The following is a 20,874-nucleotide window of genomic DNA, read 5'->3' on the forward strand; positions in this document are numbered from 1 at the left end:
ATTCCCTGTATGCGACTCTCATGTCCAGTTTACTGGATTGTGTTAGCTGACAGCAGTTTTTTGGTAAATGAGTTTTCTGTCTATACTCCCTCAGCTGTGTTTTCAGCAATGAGAATGGCTGTAGAATAGAAAAGCGTGAAGGGTGTTATCCGAGAAGGCCTCAAGCCAGAATTTCAAATTGGAAGCCACTAAAATGTTTGTGAGGTGTTAAGAGTTGAGGCTCTGAAATTAAACTAGTCCCTGCAGTTTTGGTTGCGAGTCAGATGCAAACCCTCAGAAGGAGAGGGAGGACTCATCCTGGATACAGTCAGACCCTAACGCCTGATTCCTGAATAACACTTCACTTTCCAGGGAAAGGGTACATGTAGCTCCCGCTTCTTTCTGCAGAGGGGTCAGACTCTGTGCGGGGAGTGGTGAGGAGGAGGTGTTTCTTCTCTTTCCACCCTCCATTATTCCCTGCTCCCAAATTTCTAGGGCTGATTCCAGACCATTCTCTAAGCCTGGTCCCTCACCTTGCAAACAGTCATATCTTTCAATGCATAGGAGAGAGAGAAAGTATGGCAAGAGATATCCCTGGCTTAGCCAGCAGATCTTCAACATAGATGCTGGAACTACGGGTGCTGGGGATGTGGCAGCACCCCCTGACTTTAAGTGGATTCCATCATATACAGGATTTACAGTTTGGTTCAATGGCTCTCAGCACCCTGACTATAAAAATTGTTCAAGCACCCCTGATATTCAATTACCTGAAACTCAAAAAAGGAGTTAAACAAAAAGTAGAAACTCAGTCAAATTTCAAAGGCTGAATTAAAAAAAAACCAAACACCAGACCCCCTCCTCCACAACACAAGCATGTAGGGACAAAAGTAGAAGGCCAAGGCACAAAATGAGATTAAATCAGCTAGGGTCATGAAGGGCAACAAGGAAGCTTTTTATAAATACTTTAGAAGCAGGAGGAAGACCTAGGACATGGTGGTCCATTACTCAATGAGGAGGGAAAGACAACAACAGAAAACGCAGCAATGGCTGAAGTGTTAAATGCCTTTTTTTGTTTCAGTTTTCATCAAAAAAGTTAGCAGTGATTGGACAACTAACACAATGAACATCAGTGTAAATGTGGTAGAATCTGAGGCTAAAATAGGGAAAGAACAAGTTATGAATTACTTAGACAAGTTAGGGCAGGGCCTGGGGGAACACATTCTAGAACACTTCAGGAACTGGCTGAAGAAACCTCTGAGCCATTAGCAATTGTCTTTGAGAACTCATGGAGGATGAGAGAGAGCCCAGAGGACTGGAAAAGGGCAAATATAGCACCTATTTATAAAAAGAGGAATAAGTACAAACAGGGAATTATAGACCAGTCAGTTTAACGTTGGTATTCGGAAAGATAATGAAGCAAATAATCAAGCAATCAATTTGTAAGCACCTAGAAGATAATAAGGTGATAAGTAACAGTCAACATGAATTTGTCAAGAACAAATCATGTCAAACCAACCTAATATCCTTCTTTGACAGGGTGACAAGCCTCGTGGATAGGGGGAAGCAGTAGATGTGATATATCTTGACCGTAGTAAGGCTTTTGATACTATCTCACATGACCTTCTCATAAAGAAACTAGAGAAATATAGCTTAGACAAACCTACCATAAGGAAGGTGCACAACTGGTTGGAAAAGTGCATTCAGCATAGTTAGCAATGGTTCACAGTCAAGCTGAAAGGCCATATTGAATGGGACCCCACAGGGATCAGGCCTAGGTCTGGTTCTATTCAATATTGTCATATGTGATTTGGATAATGGCATAGAGAACACACTTATAAAGTCTGCAGATGATACCAAGCTGGGAGGGGTTGCAAGTGCTTTGGAGGACAGGATTAGAATTCAAATTGATCTTGACAAACTGGAGAAATGGACTGAACTAAACAGGATGAAATTCAATAAGGACAAATGCAAAGTACTCCACTTAGGAAGGAATAATCAATTGCACAAATACAAAATGGGAAATGACTGCCTAGGAAGGAGTACTGCAGAAAGGGATCCGGGGGTTATAGTGGATCACAAACTAAATGTGGACAACAATGTCACATAGCTGGGGGGGAAAAAAAGCAAACATCATTCTGGGATGTTTTAGCAGGAGTATTGTAAGCAAGACAGGAGAAGTAATTCTTCTGCTCTACTCAGCACTGATAAAGCTTAAGCTGGAGTACTGTATCCAGTTCTGGGCCCCATACTTTGGGGAAAAATGGACAAATTGGAGAAAGTCTGGAGGAGAGCAACAAAAATGATTAAAGGTCTAGAAAACATGACCTACGAGGGAAGACTTAAAAAAATGGATTTGTTTAATCTGGAGAAGAGAAGACTGAGGGGGGACATGATAACAATTTTCAAGTACATTAAACATTGTTACAAGAAGGAGTTAGAAAAATTGTTCTTGAGAATGTCTGAGGACAGGACAAGAAGCAATGGGCTTAAATTGCAGCAAGGGAGGTTTAGGTTGGACATTTGAAAAAACTTCCTAGCTGCAAGGGTAGTTAAGCACTGAAACAAATTACCAAGGGAAGTTATGGAATATCCATCATTGGAGGTTTTTAAGAACAGGTTAGCCACACACCTGTCAGGGATGGTCTAGATAATACTTTGTCCTTTCTCAGTGCAGGGGACTGGACTAGATGACCTATCAAGGTCTCTTCCAGTACTATATATCTACAATTCCATGATTCTATATTGCCTGCCATTGATTCTATAAAAGCCAAGAAAACCATCACCAATTCACTGCCATCTTCCACCAAGTGATGTGAGGGGAGGCACAAAAGGGTAGACCATACGTTGCTTTCTCCTAAAATTGCAACAAGTCTGAATTGCCCCGAAAGGAAAACGAAGACGAGAAATATTCTCCAAGAAGCCTAGCCTGCAAAGTCCTCAGCTAAAGTCTTCCTGTTAGGTGTCAAGTACACCTTAACTACTACTTTCATTGAGTAGCAAAACTCTCTCATCACCAGCATATAATATCCATCCCAAGAAAGCAACTGATGGGGAAAAAACCCCCATAAAAACCTTACTTGACACCTCCAGCTGACACTGACTAGCCAGATCTACGCAGGGAAAAAGTGCCATTTAGTTTTCTATGGCAAAACAGATTTCTGTGAATAAATCTCGATTTGACAGGAGGCTAGGCAAATCCAGCCATCCTGAGTGACGTTTCTCTACAACATTCCAAACAGAGAAAATCCCCAGGCAGTAGCAAGCCTGACAAATGCAACTGGTGTCACAGGCCTCAATTTTTAGCATATCTATTGCTATCACTCGTTTCACTCTGTCTTTGTCCACTTCACTTGACCGCTGAGCTGTGCCCTTTAGCAGGCCAGTAATTGACCCACAATACATTCCCATGCTGGACTCTAGTGCAACCGAGGGCTTCATTCTATTAAAAAAAATCAAGGAAGGACTGCATGTAGCAATAGCCTCTCTCAGGGGCAGATGTCTGCTGAATGACACTGCAGAGGACAAAAATAATGAAGATTTTTAATACCCACTTTAGCCCTAGGCCTTTTTTGTTTGTTTTTTAAAAATAGAATTCAACCCACAGTTAAGACCAAATATTCAGAAGAACTCAACTGCCAATTAGGCACCAAAATTAGTGAGTAGTTTTTCTAAAGATCTCAGCAATTTTTTTTTAATTGGGGCTCCCAGTGTGGTCACTGAGCATTTGAAAACTTAGCCTTGAATTCTTTCAAAAATCTGGCCCTATATGAACCTCATGCCTGAAGCACACGTGGTATCGAAAAAACCGTTGCCTTCTACATCTCTTCCAAGCAATTGTCATTCTATCTCTTACTTGTCAAAGTATTATTGATCTGAGAATAGCGATAATTGGATACATTGTGTATAATCGCACTCTGTGTGTGCACACCACCATTCTGCATTCCTTCAGGGGACCACACAGGAACATCCCTTTCTGTGCTTGATCGTGAAGGTTTTTCTGGTTGCCATGACATACTGTAATTAGGAGAAAACAGTAGCACTGTATGGATCATAATCTCTTTATTCCAGCACACCTTTACCAGCAACAGCCCTTTAGCACGCAACACACAGGTGAGCTCTAGCACCACCTAGCCTATTCTCAAGGGAACTGACATCAACACAGATTGCCCCTCTGTGAAATACACCCCTATTTGTGGGGTCCCTCCCTGACACTGTTACTGGCTTGACCCGACAGTATTCCCACAAATAAGTACTCCTTTATTATAGGAGTTGTGGCAGGGCAAGTTTCAAAATTAAAAATAATAGGTCTTCAGCCTGCAAACACATACATGTTTAATTTTCACCTGTGGGTAGTGCCAGAGAGTGCTTAGTATTGAATAAAATACATGACGAACCTTGAAGGACAATCATTTTTGGTTTTGGGGACACCTTATTCACAAGCAGCGTACATACTTAAAAAAGCCCCTATTTTTTGTCATTGTTGATGTTGTTTTATTATATGCAACGAATCTCCCATAACTAGACATCCAGTAGATGCAACACTTTTAATTTGCTAAGGTGATCCATGGTGGTTGCAATTCATTTACTTTCCCGGAGAGAGACACTGAAAAATAATGGAGGTGGGGTTGGTAGCATATAATTTAGTAGACTTAGTATGGATGTATGGTAATAAAGAGGGCAAAAGGGGGAATTTTCTTAGCTAGCTAGCTAGACAATCAGGATCAGGGTCTAAAATTTATATTTTTAGTAAGACACAGAAAAGCATTGTTATACAAACAACACAGCAACTGCAGTGTCACCAGCATTTTTACAGGATGGCACATTGGCAGCAGAATCATAGCCCCCCCCCCCACATTCCCCTCCCCAGGTGTGCTGGCGGCGAATAATTTTGTGAGATTTAGAGGTAAGATACTCCCAGGAAAAGCTATTATGCTACAGTGATGTGTGCATGGAAAAATCTGAGAAACGTTAATGTAGCAACAAAACACAACAGCGACATCCCCCCTCCTCCTGATACAGGGTGCTTGTCGGTCACATAGGAATAGGAGCAACAGTACCGTGTGCACGTGTGTTTGCTGAATGATAGCAAATGATATCATAGTGTGAGGCCTATGGTTTATTGTAACCTCCCTGCAAGGGGCAAAGACATCAGAGAACACAGCTGTGCCATTTGGGTTGCAAGGTGTATCTACAGCTGCAGGCAGCTGTAACTGAAGGAAGAAAATATGTGCAGCCCTCAGACATTTCCAACTACAGTTCACACATGATGCGGTGCTCCATCTCCCACTGCTCCCCCTCAGGTGGATATGGCTGTGATTGCAGTGGGTAAAAGGGAGCATATCCCACATCTTCAAGGCAGGGAGGATGACAGGGCCTGTGGAGGGGCAGGAGAGAAGAAACCAACAGAGAAGATTGCAGCAGTGGCTGGCAGTGCTTAGATTCCTCTCTTCCCCTCTCTGACTGGACCTGCAGAGTCGCTCGTCAGCTATTGAGCAGAGTGGAGTTGTTGCTAACTCAGCTGCGTCTCTGCAGGCAGCCCCTCAAAGAGGCTGCACCAAGGAGACCTCCTCAAGAGTCTGCAGCGAGCTTTTGGATACTGCAGTATGGGGGATGAGGGAATTAACTATTTATTAACTACTGGTCAGTGAGCCAGGTTTCCATAGCTAAGAAAAACACCACTGTGCACCTGTGTTTGTCCACAGCCAACCTGGGTGCCCAATACCCAACGTATGGACTCAGATTAGGTGTGTATTTTGGCATACAACTAGCTAGGTGTCCAGTTCAAGTCAGATCAGTATTCAGAAATGGTACTGGGGGATGTGGGATCAAGAACCAGTCAGGGAATGTATCCATGTTTGGGACTGGGAGCCCTTGAATTCTGGAAAGGCTGGGGGAGGGGGAGAAACATCCCCCCCATGCAGAATTCACATGCACGCTCTTGCTGGCATGGCACCCACAAATGAGGAGTCTGAGGAATCTGCTTCATGCTTTGCTGATGAACATACAGCCTCCTATTCAGCTGCCCCAGCAGGTCAAGTATCACCCCCATTTCTCCCCCAGCCACATCACCACCACCAATTATACCCACCTAGTCTTGAAGGGGTGTCCTCACAAATAGGTCCCCCTGGCAGGTGAAGGCATCTTCTCCGCATGCTGCCATGGAAGAAGCCAAGGAGATGAGGAAGAGGAAGAGAGCCCTTCCCAGCCAGGTCTCTTTTGCATTCTCTCCCTAGCAGTTAACACAAGCACACTTTTTATTTCTGTACTCCCACTCTTTCTTACTTCTGCATGGAACGCATTTACTGTTTAGTGCACTAACCCTTTTCTTCTATTGGCTGCTATTCTCTGGCGTTCATCCTGGGTGAACTCTCCAACACTAACTTGTCACCCAGAAGAACAGTCTTTCAAGAGGAGAATAGGGAGAAAACAAACTAACTAGTTTTCAATTGGCGCTTGCTAAATGCATGGAATAGGATTATATGATGGGGTTACCTGTGATGGCAGGAGACTGGACTCAGTGACCTAGGAATTCCCTTCCCATCCTATGTCCCATGTAAGGTGGCCACTGACACATTCCCAGAATACCAGACTTCTGGGAATGGTATTGGTCTGCCCCCACCCGCATGACCCCCCCTCCACCAATGTGACCTCACACGCACCACCCCGGAAGTGGTGGAGCAGCATGCTCTTCAAAATGATGTCCTTTGTGCATGATATCCCACAAAACTACATCCGCTTTTAAATCAGTATTAGACAGGCATGCCCACACCAGTGTGTACAGCGCATGTATGTGCATACTTACATCACCCTTCAACAATTCCTTTCTGCCACTTATGGGCTTCATCAATTGTTTCTCTCTTTACAAGGGGACATAAGCTGCAGTGAAAATCCCTACACTGACTTTTAGCTTTCTTGGAATGCAGGCTGATTGTAATTTCATTAGGCAGGACATTCAAGTTCTCCAAGAACATACCTAAGCTGCTCTCTTCCTATAGAAGGAATATTTTGAGATCTTTTTGGCTTTGAGGAGATTTGCGCAAACACAAAGTTATAGAAGACACAAGAGGCCATTTGTGCCATTCACTATACCACAGATTTTTGATTTCTCAAGTTCCACCCCCCTCCTTTTCTTTTCCATGAGTTCTTCATGAGAGAAATTATTCTCCGAACAACGTGGTGAGGTCTCAAATGCAAACCACACTACCAAGGGTTTGGTTACCTTGAAAATAAAAACTTGCCACCCAGCTGGAACTTCAACCCAATTCTTAACCTCAGCATCTAGACATTTGAGTATCATAATTCCTCTTTAAAGCACTTTGATCAATATGATTATAAGACTCACTTAACTTGCCCATCACATTCTCCTGGCAATTATCCTCAGCAGGTCCATGTTCCTGGTCAGAGATGATTTTCAGATCACAAGGTACATTTCATCTCTGTCTGGTGACTAAAAGTAGTAGTTCATAGCCTTCTGACTCTTCAGAAGTGGGTTGATGGCTGGGAGACAGGATGGTCTCCAGATCAGAATGTGAGAAAACAGGCTATAAAGTCAAAGGACCCATTCAGTACTTTTACTCTTTGATGACATATGAAACTCTTTGAGACTTGTAGACCTTCAGCATCATCATAGCTGAAAACACTGCATGAATTCTTAGCCTTATTGCACAACTGATGACAAATGCAGTTAGTTTGCAGAAGTTTGGGTCAAGTGGCTTCCAGAATGGTGAAGAAAGAAGGGTGATTTCTGTAGTTCAAAGACTGACTCTTAGCAGCATCTCAAATATTTATTTTCCAGTTTTGCTTGGATCTTTGCAGATATTGCACTTTCATTGTCAATGCTGTAGAAATCCAGAAGTTCCTTCTCATAAGCCGCAATCTTTGAAAAGTCTCTGGTCATTAAAGGAAACCATTACACATGTCCTTTACGTGACAAATCACATTAAAATGAAAATGACTTATTCTTTAGCTTTCCCAAGACCAGATCAAGAGAGTGGGGACCAAACACATTTTCCACAATGCTTTCACATGTTGTATGCCTACAGTGGATTTTCTTGCTGGTTTTGGAGACATTTTACAGTGTGTCACAGTCCACGAAAAAATAATTGTGGTGGCAAGATTTGTCATTACATAAATGCAACATTCCCCCCCCCAGTGTACAATCTGGACTGTTGAACCACTGTGTCTCTAACTCGTCAGCCCAGGGTAACACAATTGAGACCCTCTGCACTGAGTCCATCCTCTCCCTGAGAAAGTCAGAGCTCAGAGCATTCTATCAGCCATACCTCCTGCTTATAAAGGGTCGGTGACTGAGGCAAGGACCAGAAATAAAGCTGTGTTACTTAGGTGACCAAGCTGGAATTGCAAACAATGCATACCATCCTTGAGACCATTTTTGAATAATCCATGGTGTTTGTTTTTACTGTTTACCAAACAGCTTTGAATACTGTTATACAGTTCAAACATCAGATTTGCTTCATGAAGGCTTCACAAACTGGCAAAAGCCAAATTATTTTATACACCTCTATCGTGGTTCCTCTTTTTCATATCCTCTCTAAATTAAATAGCCTTATATCTGCAATCTTTTTAATCTCTCTTCACGTGGAAGCCTTTCTGTGCCTGTAATAATTTCCTTTGCCCTTCTCTAGACCTTTTCAATCTCTGCATTCTGAGATGGGTTGACCAGAACTGAACACATTATTCCAGATGAAGGAGTATCATGCAGTTATACAATGGCATTATAATATTTGCAGTATTATTATTCTCTCTCTTTCTGAATACAACCTAACATCTTGGCTCCTTGGATTGTTGCTGCACATTGAGCTGAGGTTTCCACCGAGCTCTCCACAATGATGGCGAAGATTTAAAAAAAATGATTAGCAATTTTTGTCGTCTCAATTTTTAGGTGCTCAGATTGAGACACCCAAATGGGGCCTGATTTTCATGACGGGCTAATTATCAACTCTATGAAAATCAAGTCCCTTTAAAATGACTCAGGTTGGACATGCAAAAACAGAGGTATTCCAAATCACTAACTGCTTTTGAAAAGCTTGGCTCCTGGAGCCTTTTTTCCTCAGTTGCTGCCATTAATTTGGAACTCATCAATATTTCTGAGTATTCAAATTGCTCCTTCCAATGAGTGTTGCATTTGACTTCATTGAATTTCACCTGTCATTGTGTTGCCCACTTGCCCAAGTTTGTCAGATCCTTTTGAAGTTGCTTGCTGGTCTTCACCGCCCCAAATAATTCTGGGCCATCTGCAGAACTTCTCACTGCCTCTTAGAGATCATTTGTAAATACATAATACCTCCAAGCATAGCTTTCTGTAATGTGAAGAGGGGAAAAGGTCAGATGGTCCAAGAGGTTCACTAGGAACTTTGCTGCTGGCAACCTATTCTACTTTGAAGGCCCTTTGATATGATGGTAACAGACAGACTAAAAAGACCAATACATCTCACAGTGAGTTAGAAGAGTTTCTGAAGTGGAAGCAGAAGCAAAAGAAGAGCTCAGCACTTGCCAGTTTTTTCCCCATGGGTGGTGAAATCCTGGTCCCATTGAAATGAATGGGAGTTTTGCCATTGATTTCAATGGGGCCAGGATTTCAACCCTGGAATTTATAACCTCCCTGTCATGGGGTTTACTCGCTGTTGAGGTGCCTCTTTGTGGCTGCACCTGGGGATTTGCTCCTTTCAAATCTGCGCCCGCCCCTTCCAAAGGCGCCCACAGCAACCCCTCCTTGCTCTGTAGGACTTGTGGTGCTCCCTCTCCATGACTCAGCCCTCCTGCCAGGGCACTGTACAGTCCTCCACATCTGGGTATCAAAGTCCCACTGGATCCGCTGTCTTCATGCCATTCCAGACAGTCTCCCACTCCAAGGCCAAGTCCTGTGCCACTTCCCCAGCAATTGATAGGGGAACCTGGGCCTACCCACTACTCCATGTTCCAGCCCAGAGACCCTATGTCCAACAGCTCCAGTCTGCTTGCTCCCAGATCCTGTCACTATTTCCCTGGACTCCTTCCTACTCCCCTTCTCTGGCTTCTGCCCCCCCATCCCAAGTTCACTCCTCTTGGGGAGTAACTGTAGCCTACTTCCCCTCTTTGACTTCTTCCCAGGTTCTGTAGCCATAAACAAACCTCACTTCCCCCAAGGCACTGACTGCAGACTACTTCCCCTGCCGCCCCCTTCTGTTCTTGGCTTCATCCCTTTACACAGGCCCAACCTGCTCCTTCCCAGCCGAACTTCATCTTTCATTTGGCTTTATTACTCCCTGGCTCTCCTCCAGGTGAAGTCTAATAGGTTAATTGACTAAGTGAACCATCACACCCCTTTTAAAGTACGGTTGAATTTAACATACATACTAAAGACAGATGCCATATTGAAAGCAATGGAAGCTTAAGTGCAGAACATCTCCAGTCAGGGAGAGACATTGTCTCTTCTATCACACTACTGATGGGCCTACACCCTAAGTCAGAGGGGGCACCACCAAAAGTGAAAGCTACTGTACACCCTGGAATGCTGCGTTTTCTTTCTATAATCAACCCATGGACAGTAGTACTACACCTAAGAAGTAATTTGGTTAAACAGAGACTAAGGCAGAGAGATGCATGCAAAAATGAAGGTTACTCCCTGTAACTGGAGTTCTTTAAGATGGACTCTACTCATTCCAACTCTTGGGATGCCCTGATGGTGAACTCTGGTCCAGTGGAACCTGCTAGTAGCCGTGCTTGTTGGAGCACTCTTGTGGCCCCCCCCTTCTCTTACTGGCATAAGATCCCTTGCACCTCCTGGTGCAAGAACAGGTCAGGGGCCCCCAGCATACCCAACCACCTCCCAATATCCGCCATTCCCCCCCACAACTCATCCCACTTCCTCCCAACACCCCCAACTTGTCCCCACTGCCCTCAGCATCCACATTCCTCCAGAGCCCCCAAAACTCATTGATGTCAATGGGAGTTAGGCACCAAACCCCTGCTGAGGTGAAAATCTCACTAAATGTCTCTCTGCATCTTTAGGCATCTAAATACTTTTAAAATCTGGCCCTAAGACAGTAGGAGAGATACCATAAACAGGGGAAATGGATGTACCCTCTATTGGTAATGATCTCCCTCAATAAGCCATAGGTTTTTATGTGGAGCGCTGATTGAGATGTGAATCATGTCCTGACACATGTCCTGTAAATGGAGATCTGAAATCAGTCTTTGCTAGATAAGGAATGGATAACTGAAGCTAGGGTAACCATGCAGAATCTGAACTTTCATGTGACAGAGATGAGTTTCCAAAGGTCTAAAATGGGTTGGAGACCTCCATCTTTCTTTGGGTTCAGAAAGTACCCGGTATAAAATCCCTTGGCCTGAAACTCTTTGGGAACTTACTCTTCTGGCACTTAACTCTAGTAGCTAGCAAATGTCTGATCTTAACAAAGTCCCATAGACTTTAAAGTCAGAAGGGACCATTATGATCATCTAGTCTGACCGCCTGCACATTGCAGGCCACAAAACCTCACCCACCCACTCCTAAAAAGAAAAGGAGTACTTGTGGCACCTTAAAGACTAACACATTTATTTGAGCATAAGTCTCTAAGGTGCTACAAGTACTCCTTTTCTTTTTGCAGATACAGACTAACATGGCTGCTACTCTGAAACCACCCACTCCTGTGACAGACCCCTAACCTCTGGCTGAGTTACTGAAGTCCTCACATCATGGCTTAAAGACTTCAAAGTTATAGAAAATCCACCATTTACAGTAGATTAAACCTCAAGTGACCCGTGCTCCATGCTGCCAAGGTTGGCAAAAAAACAAACAAAAAACAACACCTCAGGGTCTTTGCCAATCAGACCGGGGGTAAAATTCCTTCCTGACCCCAAATATGGTGCTAAGTTAGACCCTGAGCATGTGGGCAAGACCCTCCAGCCAGACACCTGGAAAGAATTCTCTGAGGTAACTCATGAGAAGAATCCTTAACGAGGAACGGGAAAAGGATGTTGGGTGGAGAAATATGTTTGAATTGAATGGAGCAACCCTACTGAATGGTCTCCAAGAGCAGCTGATCTTTGGTTTTAGTAATCCAGGTATCTAAGAAGTAGGAGAGATGGTTTCCAAATGAAGGAGAGGCAGCAAATAGATTCAGAACTGGTCAGGGGTTCTCAGGTGTCCCATCAAACCTGGGGCTAAGGGGCCAGTGCAGAGGAAGATGATGCAGCAGGTTTCCCTTTTAGCTTAAGGTCTGTATCTCTGCTGATGCGGCCTGTTACTAGTATTTCTCCTTTTGAAATTAATAGGAAGCATAGGCCATGAACAAAGCTGTCTTTGGTAACAAAATGTTGGTAGCCCAAATCTCTCCCTAGAGCACTGAGAAGAGATTGCCACAGACATAGTATCTTTTAATGTCTCTACAATTTCATTTGTCCTAAAGCAAATGGCTGCTCACCATCAAATGGGTGATTGTCTACCAGGGTTCTTGTTTCCAGAGGCAGACCACAGGAACATAATCATGAGTGGTGCCTTAAAGTAAATATGGATGCCGCAGCTCTAGATGCTGCATTGGAAATGTCGAAGGATGCTCTCACAGTGTGCTTAGCAACTAACTGACCACTGGTAATCAGTGCTTTGGCCTGCTCTCTCTAGTATTCTGGCAGTGACTGGGCAAACAGTGCTGTTTTCTCCCATAGATCGTAGTAATCTATCTGGACATTGCTGCCTGATTGTTCACCACTTTAATGCCCAGTGTGTCTCCATTTGATGGGATAGCGTGGACTTGATCCCATTTTGCTCTTTGAACAGCATCTGCCACCACCAATAAATTCAGAGCTAGGTGGCACTGGTAGACAGAGAAGCCCTCAAGAGGCAATTTCTAAGAAATTGCAATTCAAGATATTGCTTTCCCCAGGTATTTTTTTGCTGGCTGTAATAATTAGACTAGAACTGGCAGGATGACTGATCTTACTATAGAGGGTGAACCCAGAGTATCAAAAACTGGGTGTGTAGGTTCCTCTAAGGTTACCAAAGCGTTGTTTAAAGTAATCACCATCCTTTCTATGATTTCATGAAATTGGAACAGGAGAAAGATAATGCACCAACATTGTCTTCCAAAGCCGCTTGAACATCCGTATGATAGGCCCATCTAGTTCTTCAGACAGTGTGTCTGGGACAAGTAAAGGAGATTATTCCCACAGAACCAGCAAGAGCCATAGATCTGGCCAGGATATTTCCCTTGAGTCCCCGTGGGAGAAGGATCCCTTTGCAGGTTTCTCTCTTCAGCCTTTTAAATTCAGGGTGATGTGTAGGGGAAGGCCAACATGGCCAATTGCCCATGGTGGTACCACCTAGTCCTAGTCCAGGAGTTGGTAGGGAATTCCCTATTGCAATATTTGGGAGAGGAAGGAGGAGTTCAGAGTCTGAGAGGCTGGAAGTCTCTATAGCATTCTCTAGGCTCCCTGATCCAATCCTTGGGAGGAGAAGGACAAGGAAAGGTATCAGGCTCGTCATGGCCTAATACTGGATCCAAGTGTGGATCCGAGGCCCTTTTCTAGGTTTCCAAGGGTGACAACAATGGCTTGAATAACCCCAAAGACAAAAGGGATGAGATATATTTCTCTGAGGACCCAGCAGGGGTCCTAGAGGGAGGTTCATGCATCTCTGGGGAGCTTTCCATTGTGTTTTTCCACCTTTCCCACACAAGAAGAAGGAACCAGCCTCACCACTTTATGCTTCTTTCCCCGTTCTCTTTAAGCACCAAAGATACTATACCTAGTGTTGCACAAGGGACCCCCTGATTTGAAGGTAGATCTGAATGAGGATGTACCAGGGTTGAATGGAATATGGCATGTACCTAACCCACCATGGTGACCCTGAATTCAGTAGGAACCAATGGCTCTGAGGAAGTGCCAGGTGTCTTAGCAGGCTTAGAGTGAGGTTGCAAGACTGGACCTCAGATCTTGGACTGAGTGGAAGCAAGTGCCTTGGGGGTTTGCTTTTGTACTTCAGCCATGGAGTTGAAGTCCTGGATCTTTGGGGTATGTTCTTGAGGACCGGTTCTATCAGCAGAGGCCAACACCTGTGAGGCCAAGCAATTCTGCTTGCTGAGATCCCATCTTTGCAGATTTATAGAGACCAGCACCTTAGATTTGACTCCAGTCAAGGAAGCAGACACCTACACCAGGACTTTGCCAGGCTATTTAACCCCCTTGGGGTTCTGAGCTGAGACTTGTCTCCCAGCACTTGCAAATCCCTGCCTTTTGGAAATGGAAAGTTTAGCTCATAATGCTTCCTGGAATAGCACAGCTTGGAGGCAATTCTGTTGCTCTTTTCTAGTATGGAGTATGAGTGAGTAAGTGAATGACTTTCTCCCAAGCAGGCCAGACAATGCACAAATGCATCCAAAGCAGGAAAAATGACAGAGCAAGAGGCATGCCTTTTAAACTCTCCTTTCTTTGTCTCTGGCTTTGACATAGCAGAACCAAGGACCTGGACATCATGACGGGAGATCCTCAGTCAAAGCACACAGAACGAACTAGCTGAAGCTAATTAAAAGATGGCGGCACTGGGAAAGTTCCTTGCCAGTGAACCTGGGTCTAAGGACCTGGCGAGGTCCATCTGCCCTCCTCAGCAGGGGAGAGGGCAGAAGTGCAAGAGTGCTTCTGTGGGCACTGCTGGTTAAAGGGTCCACTGGTCCAGGCTGTACTGGTGACACATCCTGAGAATGGGAATGTGCTGAGGTCATCTTGAAGAACAAATGTTAATAGCAAGATGCTCAGCTCCAAAAGAAGAAGTCACAGAAGTATAGGGCTGGAAAGGACCTCAGGAGGTCATCTAGTCCAGCTCCCTGCACGGAGACAGGATTAAGTATAACTAGACCATCCCTGAAAGTGTTTGTTTAATTTGTTCTTAAAACCTCTAGTAATGGGGATTACACAACCTCCCTATGTTACCTGTTTCAGTGCTCAGCTATCCTTATAGCTAGAAAGCTTTTCCTAATATCCTGCCAAAATCTCCCTTGCTGCACACTAAGCCAATTTCTTCTTGACCTCTCCTTGGTGAGCAATTGATCACCATCTTCTTTGTAACAATGTTTTACATATTTGAAGACCGTTATTGCTCCCCTCTCTCCCAGTTTTCTTTTCTCTAGACTAAACGTGTCCAATTATTTTCTCATAGGTCTTGTTTTCTAATCCTCTTATCATTTTTGTTGCTCTCCTCTGGATGCTCTCCAATTTGTTCACATTTTTTAAAGTGTGGTGACCAAAACTGGACACAGTAGTCCAGCTGAGACCTCACCAGTGTCAAGTAGAGTGAAACAATTACCTCCTGCATCTTACATATAACACTCCCGTTAATACATCCCAGAATGACATTTGCCTTTTCTGCAACAGCATCACACTTGACTCACTCACTTTGTGATCTATTATAACCCCTACATACCTTTCTGCACTACCACTGCCTAGCCAGTTATTCCCCATCTTGAATTTGTGCATTTGATTTTTCCTTCCTAACTGTAGTTCTTTGTACCTGTCTTTAATAAATTTCAGTGTATTGATTTCAGAACAGTTCTCCAATTTATCAAGATCATTTTGAATTCTAATTCTGTTCTCCACAGTGCTTGCTAGAAGTGCATCACTGCTGACAATAAGCATTTCTCCAAGACCTAACAACTCATACATTCAGTTAAGCATAATTTCTAAGACTATCTGTCAGAGCACTATCTGATGACTGCCTGGAATACTACAGGAAGATTAGTTTGTGTATTGATTCAATCCTTAAGGTCTTTGATCAGACTGCTAACAACAGCATCAATTAATGCCTGCTGCATTGGTCTTTTTTGTAGTGAAACATCTGTCCACTGGGAACTGGACTGAAATGACCAATGCATTTCAAAAGGGTGCCCAAAAAGCCATTAAATATTAATGTCTCTTGATTACTGTTGATTTGGGGAGGACCTGATGAACCAGATACTAAGAAGTCAAGGATTCCTTATCTGAGAAGAAATTTTCACTTGTGTAAACTGATTTACAGTGAATTACTCCAGTGTTATTGCAGTGTAACCCAGAGCAAAAATGTGTGCCCCATTACCCAATCACCTGAGCAATCCATGTCCCCCTACAGCGCTGTCATATAAAATGATAATCCAAGGAAGTCCAAGCTTTGTAATGGACTTGTACGTTTTGAGAAGTTTTAACAATCTATTACTATTTTCCTTTGGGTACTGAAAATGAGAACTTAACATCAAAACGATAGTTACTAAAAAGTTATAACACAGGTAATGACAGGCTCCTAGGATTACACTTTCAAAGTGTAACACATATTTTCCCATCAACACACATCCACATGCATGCACTTGCAGCCGTTGTCATACATGCACTCTCACAGGCACACAAATCTCAAAAAGCAATTTTTCTTTACCATCAAGAAAGTTCCTTTTTCCACTTAAATGCTTTTCTGATTCATTTTACTTTATTTTATTTTCTTATTTATTTCTCTGCTGTATCCTTTTCAATCTGGAAAGTGACTTGGCCTCTTTTCTCCCATCTATTTTCCTCCTGCCACTATTCCGTTTAGGCATGAAACACAGAACTAGATTGAAAGCATTCAATGGCCATTCAATCGGAGAAGAAAAGAGCTCCTCAGAGCTTTATTAGATATGAAGATCCACAATAAAAATCAATTTCTGCCTCTTTATGCAGTTTAAATGACAAAGCACCCACCCATTCTGCAGCCATTGTGCCTGGGAAATGTAATTCAGTGCCGGAGCTGGGACCAGAGCACCATGGACTCTCCGACCTGCACTGGCAGATTCCAATATGATACAGACCTTCACAGATAATGAGAGCCACTTCATCTCACAGCAGGAAAAAAGTTATCTGATATCTTTGAGGGTTAAAAGGCTATGTGGGCAGCATTTTTAATAGCCCTCTAAACCAGCATCTTAAAGATATCTCTGCTTCCCCCTCCACACTTCCTATACCTCACCCACTGCCAAACCCACTCTTGTGATGGCCATCAACTCCTCCATCCAGACCTGGTGGACTACATGCACTTGGGGAAGAGTCTTCCCCAGGTACTTAGCTGCAGAACTACCTGCAGGAGTTGGTTCAGAGAATTACCTGAGCCTCTCCTGATAAGTGAGGAATAGGTAATGTGGTCTGCTGTGGGGCAGGTTTTCAATGAGACCTTAAAACCGAGGGTCTATTTGCTTTGTGTAGACATTACAGATCCTGTGGTCCTTATCACAGAACATTGGAATTGCCATGCTGGATCAGACCAATGGCCCATCTCATCCAGTATCCTGTATCCAACAATGAATAGCCAAGGCAAGCTGCTTCAGAGGAAGTTTCAGGACCCTTGCACGGGGCAGATATAGAATAACCTCACCCCCCCGGGGAACGTTTCCTCCTAACTCTCAATAATTTGAGGTTGGTCTGTGCTTTAATGCATGAGGGCTTATATCCCTTTCAAAAGTCCATTTTTTTTTAAAAAAATAATCCTTACTATTGTAACCTTTGGGTCTTCTTGTTATCCATGTAAATATTCAATCCTTTGAATCCTACTAAGCTGTTGGCCTTAAGTACATCTAGTGGCAGTGAGTTCCACAGGGTAATTTTGCCTTGTGTGAAAAAAGCACTTCCTTTTTATCAGCTTTAAATTAACCACTTTTCATTTTGATTGGATGCCCTCTTGTTCCTGTGGTATGAAAAAGGGTGAGTGGAATTGCCCAATCAAGTTTCATTAAAGCATTCATTCCTATGTATATTATACTATTTCATTTAGAGATGGATGTAAGAACTTCAGCAGAACTGTTTTCCATCAGAAAATGCAGTTCCACTGAAATCAAAGCACTTTGAAAAATTGTGTTGATTTTGCAGGAATTTTATTTCGGCTAAAAACCTGGAAAAAAGTTCTGACATTATTGAAATGTCCCATTTTTGACATTTTTGGAATGGATTTTTTTTTGTTCTGAAATGACTGTTTTGAACTTTTAAAATTCTGTATTCTATTGTATATACTACAGCATTTTAGAAAGTCAAAATAAAAATGAAGCATTTCAATCTTATCAAAACAGAATGTTTCGATTGATCTAAAATTATTTTTTTTCCAGAGAATTTTGAAATGATCAGGTTTCATTCTGATTTGGAATGAAGCCCAATTTTCAAATCTTAAAATCTTTTGTGAAATGGAATTTCTGTCCCCTGCACAGATCAAATTTCATTATTAGATGAGAGACTTTCCTTCGGGGCCTTGGCCAAAATTCTCTGTTTCTGCTGCACCATACCGAAAGTCAGTTGTCCATCTTGGTATCCCCTTCACCCTAGAGGGGTGATGCATTTTAGTGGAGTGATGCTGTGTATACATTTTGCAAAGTTCAATAGGATCTTTCTGGATGCAAAAACTGGGGTGGGTGGGGTGATTACAGTCTCAAAGAAAAAGTCCCAAAGAGAAGATATTTTTCAGGTACTTCTCAAAATTCTTGTTTAAATAGGACCTATTTTAAATTTTTATGATATGTATAAAAATGATTAACATGTTAGTTTAAGTTTGTACCTTTCTTATTTACCCTCTAGTTTAGCGTATTAGTTCCCTAGTGCGCTTTAACACAGAATTGTTTCAAACAGCACTTTAGTGCACACAAGCCAGGTCTACATGAATCATTTAATGCACAACACATTAGTGTGCTTTTAGAATCATACCCTGGTAATCTACATTACTGCTCCATGCAGATAAATCCTTAGATACAAGCCAGGGACAGAGAAATCACATATATAAACAAATTGCACTGGGACCGGGGTGAAGTTAACGTCAGTTGAGTAACCATTTCTTGTGTTTAATGGATAAACACCTGTTTCATTTTTGTAATCAGGGTGTTTTATTGGTGGTTATCGGTTGAAACCTGAAAACAGAACTCATAGCTGTATAATAGACAAGATGGAGTTTAATATTTACAAGCTTCTTATTATTATAGGTTTTGGTTTGTTTACAAAACAAGTTTGCATTTTGTGAGCACTCCCCCCACACACAAAAATTAAACCTATGTTTATTCTCATGAAGGTGAAACTAAAACAGGTAGGCAAACCTAAAGGAATTCCCATGCTTTAGAAAGTATAGTAGAACCTCAGAGTTACGAGCACCCCAGGAATGTAGTTTGTTTGTAACTCTGAAATGTTTGTAATGCTGAACAAAATGTTATGGTTGTTCTTTTAAAAGTTTACAACTAAACTTGACTTAATACTGTTTTAAAACTATTATGCAGAAGAAAAATGCTGCTTTTAACCATCTTAATTTAAATGAAACAAGCACACAAAGTTTCCTTACCTTGTCAAAAAATGTTTAAACTTTCACCCTTTATTTTAGTAGTTTACATTTGTAACCCTTCTGTCAGGCTGAGTTGATAGCAGCAAAGACTGGGTTCAGTACCCAGGGGTTCCCTCTTATCAAAGCAAATGCAAATGCATCACTTGCAGTCCCACAAACTGCTCCACCAGCTGATCCACAAGCCACTCCATGAACTGCTCCACAATATATCTTCAGCCTCCCCCCTACTTAACACAGTGCTCAGTGATTTCAGCTCTTAAGTAATTTCAGCTTGTAGTAGTAGTAGGAGCCTCCATGCTAGTACACCATAAGGCCAAAGTGAATTCAGCTCAGCACCTGTAGCTAGACTCCTAATAGACCCAAAATTAGCTCTGATGTTCCACACAGGTGAGAGACAAAGGCGCAATTGATGTTTCCGGCCCTCACAAAAGGTCCCATACCACCAGATACTAATACCTATTTCCAGCTACTCTCAATTCACAGAGTTTTGGAACCCATGTCCCTAGTGAGCGCTACTTAGTTGATGGCGAGTCCCTCCATCATAACAAAAGGCCAAGTACAGTTCCACTGTCCTTGATTCCCATAATCAGGATAATAACAATTTATTCTTCCTGCCACAATAACAGAGACACTGGGGATCCCACAGCAGCCAAAGTGAACATTTGGGCAGCCATGGGCTCATTCTAGGCGGGGTGGGTGTGCCTATGCAAATGAGATCAGCCCCTGAAGTTCTTTTCCACAACTTGCCACACCTCACCACCAGATGTCAGGGTGGAGCTTACACATTTAACACTGTACTGTATTTCCTTTCCTTTTTTTTTTGGTCTCTGCTGCCTGATTGCGTACTTCTGGTTCCAAATGAGGTGTGCAGTTGACTGGTCAGTTCTTAACTCTGGAGTTTGGAATTCTGAGGTTCTACTGTTCTGAAATATGCTGTTGTTTACTGCTTGCTCCTTTGTCCTAGAACATAACTAACCACTTAGCAAGGAGTGATTTTTTTTCAGAGAAGGACCTGCAGAGTCAACAAAACACTTTGAACACAAGCTTAACTTTCCAGTGACTTGGCAGAGCTGGATTCAAGTGTCTGTTTGACCACAGACTTCCTGTGTGAGCTGAAATGGGTCATGTGGCCTTTCTGTGCCCTAGTTTCCCACCTATGAAATGGGAACAATAGCACTGCCCTGCCTCACAGGGATGCTGTCAGGATAAATACCTTAAAGCTTGCAAGGCATTCAGCTATGATGTGATGGGGACCAGAGAAGCACGTTAGGTCGATAGGTTTATGCATGTGAACAATCCCAGGGAAGCCAATGGAACTCCTATGGCCAGAGTGCACTGCAGATTAATACATCTCACATAGAGTAGAATGTATTGAAAAAAATGCACTAAATTAGCTAGTCAGGGACCACAAAGCTACCCATCCATTGTACAAAACCATAAGTCTAGCAATATGGTATGTTATTTTTGTTTCCAACCTTGGTTGAACCTGTACAGTTTGCCTTGGAGATTCTCTTTGGAAAAGGTCCAAGATAGTTGTTGGGGAATAAACATTCTAGGTGATTCATCTGTCCCTGTAATATCTACTGTTAACCTACCTT

The 20,874-nt window shown here is 42.8% G+C and overlaps 1 long non-coding RNA gene across 1 annotated transcript; it reads right to left on the reverse strand.

Annotated features, from left to right (window-relative positions):
* Positions 1-5,074: 5,074 nt before the first annotated feature.
* LOC119861881 lies at positions 5,075-19,609 on the reverse strand. Its single transcript, XR_005295056.2, has 3 exons — positions 19,277-19,609; positions 6,068-6,208; positions 5,075-5,353 (listed from the first exon to the last, which is right to left on the reverse strand). It is a non-coding gene; the product is annotated as an uncharacterized LOC119861881 (long non-coding RNA).
* Positions 19,610-20,874: the final 1,265 nt, after the last annotated feature.

This window comes from Dermochelys coriacea, chromosome 9 (assembly GCF_009764565.3).
Source record: "Dermochelys coriacea isolate rDerCor1 chromosome 9, rDerCor1.pri.v4, whole genome shotgun sequence".
NCBI lineage: Eukaryota > Metazoa > Chordata > Testudines > Dermochelyidae > Dermochelys > Dermochelys coriacea.